Source organism: Cariama cristata, unplaced genomic scaffold (assembly GCF_000690535.1).
Source record: "Cariama cristata isolate BGI_N322 unplaced genomic scaffold, ASM69053v1 scaffold15705, whole genome shotgun sequence".
Lineage (NCBI taxonomy): Eukaryota > Metazoa > Chordata > Aves > Cariamiformes > Cariamidae > Cariama > Cariama cristata.
Window position 1 is genome coordinate 1 of NW_009615970.1, and position 11025 is coordinate 11025.

Sequence of the window (11025 nt, forward strand, 5' to 3'; positions counted from 1 at the left end):
TAACACAACACTGAGAAACAGAAAAAACATGCAAAAGATTTCACGCAAGGGTGTGCGCCTTAACTCCCCAAATACCCAGGGATGGATTAGTTGTAGGCAGAGCGCTGCATGTCAAGAGGATTCCGTAACGTGCAGCGCTTCTGGGATCCTGATCGAGGAAGTGATCTCATCTTTTTATATTCAGTTCTGTAAAACTTCTGGATTTTGTTGTCTTCATTCCCTATCCCAGCAAGGAGAGCGTTCTGCTTTTGTAAATATATAATTCCATGGCTTTGCCCATCTAAATAATTCTATTAAAGCTGAGCTTCAAATGGATGTTAATTTTAACGCTACGTGTACATAATTTCAAAAACTGATTGCAAAACTGAGGATGTGTATTCATTATTTATTCTGAATATATTTAAACTAACAATAAGTATCATTTTAAGTGATAGAAACTTTGACAAATGAATCATATGTTTGAAGATTAGAAGTATTCATGATATATTAATGAAAAAGCTTTTTTCCCCCAAATTTATTTAAAATTAGGAACTATGCCTTCTTTTTCCAAGTAGTTCTCCTATATTCCATACAAGATACACGCTCATACTTTACTCTCCGAGAACAACAACATGTAGAAACATAAAATTTTTAAAAAGCTATATAATAGAGTAGGTAAACAAAAAGAAAAAGCCAGGATAAAAATAATTCATGATAACTTGTTTTCCAAACATTATACTTTCCAACTTCATTACCATTCCAACAGTTATATCGGACTTTTAGCCAGGAAACATTTCTCAAATAAGTCTAGTAACTGAGTAGAATAACATCTCCAAGGAGAAAAAAACCCTAGTTCATCTGTCAGTACAAAACACTCCAAACCCCCTAAAAACTAGAAAAATACAGCAACCTCTCTGTTCTCTAGTTTCCAGTCACAGCCCATCAAAACCCGATAAAACGCAAGAGACCCCAATTACCAGAGCCAGAGATGCCGCATCCTTAACTACACAAAACTAACGCTCAACAGCACGCTTGCATGATGGAAACAGGAGAACACCCCACCGTAGCTAAACAAGCCAGCCTCCACCCTGGCATCTCCCCGTCCTCCTCCTCACCCCTTCAAAATAAGCCCCACCGGCCACAGCGAGCGCTCCTGAAGGAAAAAAAAAAAAAAAACACAAAAAAACCCACAAAACAAAACATTAAGAGAAATAAAACACTTATCTTCTTTTTGAAGGGAATGGCTCAGCGGGAAATAAAGCCAATGGACCATTCTCTAAGCCATTAGCGTGGTCTGAAGATGCTACTGCTCCACCATCCATCCTCATCCTCATCCTCATCCTCATCCCCACCCTCACCCTCATCCTCATCCTCATCCTCATCCTCATGCCATCCCAGCGCTACTCCAGCCTCACTACTCCTTGCAAGGTTAGCAGGGGGAGGCCGACCTAATTTATAACCCCTCCAGCTGATGGGGTAATTAGCAGCAGGGGTGATTGCACTCTCTGCCAGGAGCAAGAGCACGTGTCCTTGTGGCCAAGGCCTCCTGAGAAACCATCTCTGCAGAAACCGATGCAAAGTGGTTGAATTTGGGCAGTGGCTTTACTACAGCGTTATCTTCACCTCCCATTTTCCACTCGTGTACCTGAACTGGGGATGAACACATTGCTGTGAGCTTGGTGAGCTCAGTGACATTCCTGTGTGCCAGGATGGACTTGCCACGTCTTCAGGGAGGTGTTTTGTTTGGTTTTTGGGTTTTTTTCCTGAGTTTTTGATTGCATTTGGATTGCTGAAACAAAGCTACGCATCCCCTGCTGACAGAGAGAGACACTCCTCACTTGGCAAACTTTTGGTAATTAATTGCAGCCGTGTTCAGAAAGAACCCACCAGTATTTCTCCTTACAGGTGAGTTGCATCTTCTGGTGCTCATTCTGAAGACGTTCTCGGTGACAAAGGACACCTGCGGACAGACTGTGCTGAAGGGAGAGGGGAACAATTTTATACCAAGACTGACTTTCATGGCTGTATAGCTCTGGATGTGGGAACCAGCCGTGACTTACGGGCTGCTGAGACTGTCCAGATTTGTGTTAGTTAAGAGACTTCCAGGAATTGGTGTTCTTCCTGCCATAGGAAGAAATACAAATATACAAGTAATTAATTGCTCCAAGTTCTCGCAAGCACCCCGCAGCAGCTTCGTCACTGCATAAATTGGATGACGAGGACATTTAGCTTCTAGGTGAAAGCAAAAACTCTAACTCCTCTGAGTTAATTGATAACTGAAGTAATCCACTTGGAACTAAGTGTTAGCTGGCTTCCTGTGGTTATTAGGTGATTTTCATCAAAAAAAAAAAAAAATCTCCATAAGAAAAAAATTGAAAATAGGGTAGGATGGGTTTTTCAGTCCGTCCCTCTGGCCAAAACCAGAACAGGGAGTACATAAAGCCATGCTTCAGCTCTGCCCCAGGTAAACTCTCATGATGCCTGAAATGAGTAAATGAGTTACCTCGTGTCCTGCATATTTATCTTTTTCCCTTATGCAACATGGTATGACGTTCGCTGCTTTTGTGACAGACAATCTAAGAGGTTTTTGATCTCCAGTCCATCTTCGAAGAGCACTTGGAGGTTCAGAACATTTCCTAATCTCGAAGTATGCTCCTCTTCCCGTCTGCTTTTTAAATACAAATCAGTCTGCGCTTACTGTGTAAGCGGATACACACTGACCTCGCTTTAAATTAATTCAAATATGAACGTTTTCTGTTCTGGAGAAGCACAAAGGTTTGATCTCTTTGCTTGCACAAAGTGACCGGGAAGAAGGTGAAACGGGATGATGCTAATTTTAGAAGTATGTTGCATTTTTGTAAAGTCAGAGCATCGTTCGCATTTAACAGTAAAAACTAAACCCATCTTTGTTTCAGACTTCAAAAAAGCTCGAACAAGTGGAGTTGGTGGTAATCCCATGGGAAGAAGATGCAACTCTTGCTTCCAAATTCTTTAGGTTTAAAGATACAAATCATTCATCCAGCACAGGACTACGAGGACTACGAGGGGTGAGCTAACACATGGCTCTCAATCTGACAACATATTTCCCCTTATCCCCATATTTCCTTATTAATTAACATCAGATGAGTATGTCAGTATGAGCACGCGTTCTCCAAAATCTCCAATATACCTTTATTTTGAAAAAATAGCATCCTTTGACCTACCAAAACCACATCCCTCCCTGGTAGGAAGACTCGTCAGGACAGCCGCTGTATGAACATCGTTCGGCTTTGGCGAGCAGTCCCCGTAACTATTCCTGGGATGAGCAGATCAAGTGTCCTGTGTATTTTTGGTGAATCATGGTCAGCAGAACAAAAGGCATCAGTGCGAGTAGCAACAAGATTCAGCCCAAGATGAGCGACGCCTGAATTGAGGTGTCTGTATGTGTGCTAAACACCCGAGCTCCCACCAGAGACATCTGAGACCTGACGGATGCAGGTGATGAAGGCTGGAGAGCACTTTGCTCACCCTAAAGAAGCCACGGGTCATCCTCCGGCCACTTGACCACACGAGTTACATCTCTGATGGGAACTCAGACACTGACCACACATGGAGACACCGGTGCATATCTACATGTGGGCACTGACAATTTGGATCTGAATCCCACCCGCTGTGTCCTTCTTAGTAACTTTCCAGGATGGAAATCCTCACCAGGATCCTGGATCAGGCCCACTACAGCAAAGCCTGCCTTCTCAGCCTCCCCCAAACTTCTCTAATTTTATCCTCGGCTATTTTCTGCTTTCTATTGGCACCCTCTCCTCTTTCAGTTTGGCACACTTGAAGGTGAAGAGCAGATTTCAGGTAGGACCCTTCAAAAGTCCTATTATTTTTTACCCTTCCAAACCAACAGGGAACACACATCGTCTTTTGGTCTCAACACCGACAGCCTGGGAGGTCTGGACCAAAAGACATCCTTCGTGAGAAGAGCCGAGATGGCGGAAAGGTGATTTGTTCCAAGGTACCATTCACGCCTTCCCTTTGCTGGAAGGAGCCCAGGAATACGTAATGCATATCCCCGCTTGCCCATTCCTAGGATATTTCTTAATGCTACAGAAAAACGTACTCAGGCATCACCCTCCGCTTCGAGCGCATGCACTACCGTTCTCCAAAGCCTGTGTTGAAGTCTTTGGCGAGCCTGTGCTCCCCCAAAGGACAGCTCAGATTCATCTGCTCGCTCTCCCAGAGCCAAGAACGGAGGTGAGAGGTTGCAGATATATCATCGCACACATTTGGGGCACATTAGCTAGGGTCACCCGAGATGCACGGTGCAGTTTTTAGGTCATTTTTTCCTATGTGCACAAATCCGGGTTAATCCTCACATGGATTATGGCCTGTAACTGTGATGACCAAATTTCAAACAAGAGGTTTGTCCTCACCGCGCACTTTTCCTCTCTGAGGTTGGAAGTTTGCACTTAAATACGGAAATAAACCACCATAATTGACATTTTGAAGCCCCCCAAAAGTCTGCTCTGTGGCTCTTATCTCTACAGCATTTGCCTTCAGCAGTGAGGAATGAGAGACCACCAGGCAGAGATGGGTCACCATCTCCTAGTGCTGCCTGTGACACTCAGCCCTGCCGGCCCTCCACCTCGGAAAGATTTATGAGTTCCTCCATCTCATAATCCTTCATTTTTGCCACGTAACCTCCCCTGAACCCACTGTGAGTCAGCAGGATTTCTCTGCTAAGGCAAGATTGATGCATGGCTTTGGAGCAGACAAAGCATGTTCCTGGGTCAGCCAGAAGGCATTTTTGGCGATATTAACCATCTCTTCTCTCATCCCCATGTCCCAGAAGAGGGACGGAGCGAGTTCAGGACCCGCATGAAGATGCTCCAGATGCCGTTGCCTCGCTGACCCTTCCCTAGACAAGCTGAGGTCGCGGCACGACTGTGCTCCGCAAAACCAAGGGCATCTTCCAGCCCCTTTGCACAAATCCTGTGTCCCACAACCGTGTTTTCAGCTGCCGAAGAAGTTTTCTTCCGAATGGGAAAAAAAAGGTGAATGTTGTCAATTGGTGTGTATTAGGGATCGCATGGCTGGCAAAAATACTTACCCCGGGGTTCTGGCCAAACCCTTCCCATGTGGTCAAATCCTGCCTCCCAAAGCTTTCCCCGAAAAACCCATACCTAAAGTCAGTGCTGTAGTTTGCTTTAGAGATGGGTACGTGTCAGGAACGAGAGATGGCTGAGCGCAAGCGCTCCCGTTTGCTGAAAAAAAAAAAACCCGGAGCTTGATACGGGAAGTCAAATATGCCAGCTTAAATCACTTTATTTCTTAAAAGTTGCCATTCTTGGTGACTATATCATGGCCTTCATCTAAAAGCGGCACTGCCTGCGAATGCCATCGCATCAGATGTGGACCGCGGCTTCTTTCATCCCCGGCAGAGGAGGGCTGTGGGCTGCAGGCTAAGGTTTGAAAAGATACTTTTCTTTGGAGATGCCAACAGTTTCCTCAGCAGATTTCTCCCCCTCACCCCCTCCCACCCCAACGTACTTTCACAAAAGGAAAAAAAAAAACCACAAAACAAAACACAAAAAACACCACCAAAACCCAAACCCCAAACCATAAATGGATCCTGTAGTGTCTGCAATGTAAAGAATTAGCTGAATGGGAAGAAATGAACCATGGTCTTTATGTCCCAGTTACAGTCAGTGCAAACATTGCCGCTAATCCCTGTTGTCGGAGGGGACGGGGGAAGAGGCAGGGATAGATCCCACTGGGAACATTTTGTCTCTCTGAATCTACACTTGAGATCACATTTTTTTCGTGTAATAACATTGAGTTGTATTAAGAGGCCTGTGGATAACGTAAAGCTGGGGGGTGGGGTGGTGGTGTATATTGTTCGCCGCCTCTTCCACCCAGTGTAGCACCTACAATCTTCATATGCAGGGAGGTCTTAGCAACCCATTCATTTCAGGGGAGAAAAAGAAAGCTATTCATTCCCAGCAAATCCCATTTTGCCATGGCAACCCCCCCTTCCCGCCCCTCGCCCGCAACAGTTGTTCACAGGGCCCGTTTAAAACAAGACAACAAAACCAAACCATCGCCCGGCCAGCCCTGGCATTTTCTGCTTTGCATTTTCTGGCGACGTCCAAGCTCTGCGCCAGGGCAGGGATAACCCCAGTGACGGGGCCGGGAAGGGGCAAACACGCTGCGCTGTCACCTCGCCTTGTCCCCTGCCATCCCTGGTGCCATCAGTCCTCGTGTCCCTGAATGAGACCCATCTCCTGTACCCCTGGAGCTCCTCGGTGGGACGGTGAGGGTGACCGTGCCGTGGAAGCAGGGGACCACGTGGGGCACTTCTTTTCTACCCTGTCGTGCCAAGGAGAGGTTTTTGGCATGCCAGAGCCCTTGCAGGGGCTGGGGATGGGAAAAACGGGTGTCCTCCCAGCTCTGCCCCAACCTGGCAGGACCAGCCCCATTTTCTGCTCTCCCTTCCATGGCGAGCGTGTCCATGGTCTCATCCCAACAGCTACTGGGGACCAGCCCAGCTCCCACCAGTTTGGGGGCCTCCAGCTGTCCTGGTCCCCTCCAGCCATCCTTGGGCATGAGCCCCGCTGCTCACAGCCCACAGCCACAAACAGAAAACTCCCGTTTGTGCCGCTGATGGAGCGTTTGGGGGTTACCAAAGCTGTGTTCAAGCTGCTGGGGAAGCCACAGGAGACGCAGGGCTTCCCCCGGCATAACATATTCAGCTCAAGGTCTCCCCTCTGCCTCTCCATCTCCTTTCCCCTTCCTGATGTCCCATCCCCGCGGAGCCACGAGATGCGCAGGGAGGTTTGGGGGTACAGGAACGGCACCTTGCACAGCCGAGGTTTTTTGGGATGCTAAGACCCAAGTCGTTTTGATGTCGCACTCAAACTGCACCTCAAGTTACAGTTTCAACCAGAGCAACCAAGATCAAGAGAGAAGTGGTCAAAGACCACAACAACAAGCCCTGTTGCAGGAGACCCTGTTCCAGCCAGACCTAATTCCTTGATATAGTTATTATCTGAACAGAGACTGATGTTACGTTACAGGAGACTCACCGGGTAAGCAACGGAGCAGGGAAATACCAGCCAAAATACGGCTGAGCGGTGTTGGGAAGACACGAGCTCCTCGGCGTGTGCGATGCGGGCTTTAACTTTGCAGCATCACCTCTGCTGACAGCAGTACTTCCCACAGCTAAAAAACACATCACTTTTTGGTTAACCTGAATTCACAGTTAAGAGCAAAGAAGGGATTCCTGGCATACAGACAATTTCAATAAAAAAAATAGAATTAAGAACTGGTTTTAATTAAGAATTAATGGGTCGTTTTATTTTCATAAATGCAGAGAGAGTGCAAAAAGTCGGGAAATAGAAACCAGTGTTTGTACCAGGTGTTTTTAGAGTAAATCCCAGCAATACCACAGATTTTATCCCGCGCTTTATTGTTGACTGAGGTAAATGAAGCCCTTCTGGTGACCCAGACTTTTCCCTGCTATGTTCTGGGCGTAAAACCCTCCCTCTCCACAGGCAAACAAGGTTAGTCAGTTGGTCACACCACAGCCTGTTAATACGTAGATATTTTAAACACCCTCCAGATCCTTTGGCAAACGGCTCCCCATGGTTTTTTCAAAGTACACAACTCATTTCCTGATTTTTTAGTGGCACTTCTCCTTCAAAAGTTTCGCATCTCTCCAGAACGCTTTCCCCTTCCCAGAAGATCCAGCACATACTGGGATCTATCCCCAGCACTGCGACCAAAAAAAAGTACCTTTAGAGTCATAGAAGACTCCTGCCTTCAGAAAGCAAATTATCTTTCTCTAAAACCAACCGCTAATTCAGCTGAACTGACCGTTCCTGGACGCTACTCCTCTCCATTTACAAGAACGAGCATTTGACTTGCTCAGACGTTTAAAAGAAGTTGCAGTGAATCCCACCAAAAAGTCTCCTTAGAAATAAATCCCTTAATGACAGAGTTTGGCTCACGCTAGACTCACTGCAATCGTGGGGTAGAGGGTGAGAAAAGGGAGGAAAATAAATCCAAAGGCTTCTCCATTCTCAAATTTTCACTCAAAAGGCTCTGACATGAGCAAAAGCAGATTAAAACTAAGCGACTGGAGAAATTACTGCTCCCAGCTGTCTGTGCTGCCTCTTTCCCCTCCAGTGTCCCTGTATACGTGACACAGACAGCCTGGCTCAAGCAACAGCTGTTAAACCACTGGAAATTTCACACAGATTTGGGGTTTCTTTCATATGTGAAGTGTAACCTGCAGCTGTTGAGCAGCTGCTCCACGGGAGCTTAACCACCCGTGCAGGAGAGATGGGGATCCCAGGCGAGGGGGAGGACGAGTACCTGGGGACAACCAGAGCATCCACGTTTGATCTGGCTCCATAAGTCAGAGCTTGGCCCTTGGTCCACACCAGAGCTTCGTTTTGATTGGAGAGCGTGCTTTTGGGATCAATCGCTGAAAAGTCCCAGCTCCCTTGGTTTGGTTCCCAAAAGGGATCAGGGTCTGGGTGCAGAAACCTGACGCCATCGAGTTCAAATCCAACTGGACGGTGCATCGAAGAAGTGCTCTGACCTTGCTAACGTGGACCCAGCCCCTGCACCCTGGGAGTCCTCAAAGTACTCAACCATAGAATCATAGAATCATGATGGTTGGGAGAGACCTCAAAGATCATCAAGTCCAACCGTATACCCAATGCCACCATGCCCGCTAAACCCACTAAACCGGGTCTCGAAGCGCCACATCTAAACGTTTTTTGAACACCTCCAGGGACGATGACTCCACCACCTCCCTGGGGAGCCCGTTCCAATCCCTAACAACTCTTACAGTGAAGAAGTTCTTCCTGATATCCAACCTGAACCTCCCCTGGCGCAACTTGAGACCGTTTCCTCTTGTCCTATCGCTAGTTACCGGGGAGAAGAGACTGACCCCCACCTGGCTACAACCTCCTTTCAGGTCGTTGTAGAGGGCGATGAGGTCTCCCCTTTATTTAGATTGAAAGATGGCAATGAAATAACAGGATGTATTTGGGAGAAGTTAAGAGCCAAACTCTCTGCTAGTTGACTTTTTTTTTTTTCGGTGAGGACCAGCGTATTTCTCATCCTTTGGCTATGCCAAAGCCTTAAACATTGATGACCGCTTGACATTTACTTGACTCCTCCGGACTGAAATGAAGCCTTGGGTTCAGCGCAGGGCGTTCAGGAACGACGTTGCACAGCCACGTGAGAGCTGCAAGGACCCCGTTTGCTCCTTTAAGCCTCATTAAAAGCAAATGTAGCTTTAGTATCTAGGGAACGCCGCCTTTAGACCTCAAAAGCCAGGCTGAAACAAAAGGTTGCATTGTTAAGCCGAAGGGCCACAGCCACACTGGGAATGCAACGATTCAGGTGCCCCTCAACCAAAACAGAATTTGCACCACTGTTGCAGGGGGTTTTGGGATTTGTAGCTCCCAAACCACCCCAGCTGCCAGCAAAGGCCAGGAGCTACCCTGGGGGCTGCTGTTTTGACAAGCTGGGCCACACTTTTGTCTTGGAGCTGCCCCTTTCCTACCCTGCTCTCTATACATTCCTCTAAGGCAGTGAGAAGATGCTCGAGTGAGATTGTCCTAGGAGCCTATGATAACTTCAACAGATTAAGTGTGACCATTGATTTATAGTATCAGCCTCTTCATCAGGAACTGTCAATTTGCCACCATGGCCAGAAAAATCTCTTAATTTTACCATAGCGCTCTCATCTAGACAAGCAAAGAAAACCAAGCAGAACATCAGCAAAATCTCCCCTTAGAAAGAGCAATCAAATAATTTCTGTATCCTACACATCATATAAAGAGAGTTTCAGTTCATCCCTTCTCATCCCATCCCATCCACTACGTTTCTCACAGGAACGATCTTGTCCTCTCACCGGTCTCAGAAAGGAACTGCGTAAAAACTTAAGACAAAATCAAATTGCTCGTTGCTTCCGCTGCATATGTTGTTTCATTGATAACTATAAATGAATATTTAATCTGTTGGTACCCATTTAAGAAATACTTATGAGAAACGTTCCAGATGAGTTCCAGTGGTGTTTCATCAGTGGTTCCTGATGAGACAAAACTGTGTACTGTCTAAAGCGAAGGGAAAATAAAATTAGCATTGCAGAATACTATTCTATATCCATTCTGTTGCAGGCCGTGGTTTTGCCACACACATCATATTGCAAATGCTTTCCTAATTTCTTTGCATGAAATTAATTAAAGAATGACATTCAGGCTGTACGCTTTAAGCAGTCACATGCCCCACACCAGTTTCACTCAGAGTGTATATTAAATATAAATAAAACATTCGCTCTGGTTTGTTACTTCATATCAGTCTCAGCCGAAAGATATCCTACTGTCAACACCAGACTCCCGGGCTGGAAAATATTACTCCTGACAGCAGAATCCCTGCAAGAGCACCCAAGCCTTGCACGCACGCTTTGGGGTGACGGAGCAGAAGAGTTTCCAAAGGGAAGCGGTGGCAGTGCCTTTGGATGGACTCTTTCCATTTAGGAATGGACCTGGGGCAGAACCTCAGATCTACCCGCCCTTGAATTTCCCAGAGGTTTTGTATTTGTCTTACAGCGTGAATTTGTCTGTTCTTGCCCTTTGACACGCTCTCAAAACCAACAAGGCTGTTGAACTCGCACTGAGGAATACTTACAGAGGCTGGCACGTTTTTCCCAGGAAAAAAAAAATAATAAAAAATTTCCTACACAAAAGAAACACCACAACCAAAGCATCCTCATCCTCAGCTACACCTACCCCACAGGTACTGCGGTGGGAGAGAATATACCTGTAGATATCAGGATGGGCAGAAATGATAAAAATTTCCAACTCAAGAGGCAATTTCCTTCATGCAGCATCATCTCTGCTCCTTTTAAAGACAGATTCTCACGGCTTTGGAATCTCAAGAATTTGGAATCAAGTCTGTGTTGGTGTTTTTTTTTGTTTTTTTTTTTAAGGTGGGAAATATTACAATGCTAATTGACCTTTTTAATCAATGATCCTGAAATAGGCC